Genomic DNA, 1,991 nt, shown 5'->3' on the forward strand with positions numbered 1-1,991 from the left:
TGAAACCCCGTCTCTACTAAAAACTACAAAAAACTAGCCGGGCGAGGTGGCGGCGCCTGTAGTCCCAGCTACCTGGGAGGCTGAGGCAGGAGAATTGCTTGAACCTGGGAGGTGGAAGTTGCAGTGAGCCAAGATCATGCCATTGCACTCCAGCTTGGGCAACAAAAACAAAACTCCATCTCAAAAAAAAAAAGAAAGAAAGAAAGAAAGAAAAAGAATTAGAGAGATTGGAAGAGAATTGAAGGAGAAAAATGAGGCTCAAAATCAACTCCGGGGCGCTGGGGGTACCCAATAAACGATCCCCTTTCCTTCTCATTTATTTCACAAAAGTCTTTTATTCCGAGTTGCAAAATAAGGGGCTCTCTGGTTCTGGGGAAGGCCCTGGAGAGCCGAGGAGGTGGAAGAGGCCCTGGGAACTTCTTTGAGTTTTGTGTGTCGTGTTTTTTGGGCAGCAGAAGGTACTGCATCAGCAGCCCCACCCCTGCCCCTTACAAGTGGCAGCAGATACAAAGAGGGGAGACCTCAGATCTTGGACATGTTTAAGCTACCATTTACTGAGAGCTATTAGGTAGTTTCCATTCCTGGTGCTGACTGCTTTACATAGTGGTAAGGATAGCTGAGCATTACAGATTGCTCAGTGCCAAGCAGACCTGGGCTAAGAGTGAGACACGGTGCTCCCAACTCCAGCAAAGAGCCTCTGGGCTCCTCTGTATGTGAGGGGCTGTGCCCAACCTTTTACACGTAGCACCTCTGTGCGTGTCTCCATACCTATGACAAGGTACCGCCAACTAGCCCCTCCCAGAGCCAGACCCAGTGTAACAGCAGAAACACAGAATTGTGTGCTGATTCCTGAGATTTGATCAGAGGATTTCAGAGCAGATGGAGAGCCTAAAAGGTTAAAAATAAGCAAGATTTCTTTTTGTTTTCTTTTTTCTTTTTTCTTTTTTTTTGAGACACAGTCTTGCTCTGTCACCCAGGTTGGAGTGCAGTGGTGCGATCTCAGCTCACTGCAACCTCAACTTCCCGGGTTCAAGTCATTCTCATGCCTGAGAATCTGGAATTACAGGGGTCCACCACCACACCTGGATAATTTTTGTATTTTTAGTAGAGATGGGGTTTCACCATGTTGGCCAGGCTGGTCTGAAACTCCTGACCTCAGGTGATCCGCCTCCTTCAGCCTCCCAAAGTGCTGTGATTACAGGCGTGAGCCACCACACCTGGCCAAAATAAATAAATAAATAAATAAATAAGCAAGACTTCTATGAGAACAGAATAGTGAGGAAGGGAGTTTAGGGCCTGCCTCACCTGGGTCCCAGTCCCAGCTCTGCTTTGTATCAGCTGTGTGACCTCTCTGAGCCTCAGGTTCTGCACATAAGTACTGAGCCAGCTGTCTCCAGGCACTTCTCTGAGTCTTACAGCAACCCCCTGGGCAGGTATGCCCATTACTCCTGGGAGCAGATGACAAAACCCAGGCTCCCAAAGCAGTGGGTGGCAGAGCTGGATCCTGCCTGTTCAGGCACATTTAGAAGCTGGTGTTGGTTCCACTCAGCCATGCAGTCCCATATCTGAGAATAATGCCCCCTAAGAATTATTTTAAAAATCCAAGGAGAGCTGCAATTCCCGGTTTTGGACCTGCCAGGGCCTCCCCTGGTCTGGGGCCTCCTTGGCAGCAGACTCTGTTTTTGTTTCCTTCTAAGCCTCATGGCTCCTCCTTCTGCTACCTGGATTATGGCCCCAAACCCACTGCACTGTTCACTCTGGCTTGTCACCTGTCAGAAGGCATTGGATCTCTTGAACCATTCCCTGAGCACGCAACGTAAAAGAGAAAGACAGTGAGAGCCAGAGAGGGTGAGGCAGGAAGACCTGGAGAAGAAAACAACTGTGAAGAGAGCTTGGATGGGAAAACCGGACCTCTTCAGCCTGTGAACCACCCAAGCAACACAAAATGACAACAACAATCAAAAAATTAAAAAAAAAAAAAAATATATATA

This window comes from Colobus angolensis, unplaced genomic scaffold, assembly GCF_000951035.1.
Source record: "Colobus angolensis palliatus isolate OR3802 unplaced genomic scaffold, Cang.pa_1.0 Scaffold156, whole genome shotgun sequence".
In the NCBI taxonomy this organism is placed as follows: Eukaryota; Metazoa; Chordata; class Mammalia; order Primates; family Cercopithecidae; genus Colobus; species Colobus angolensis.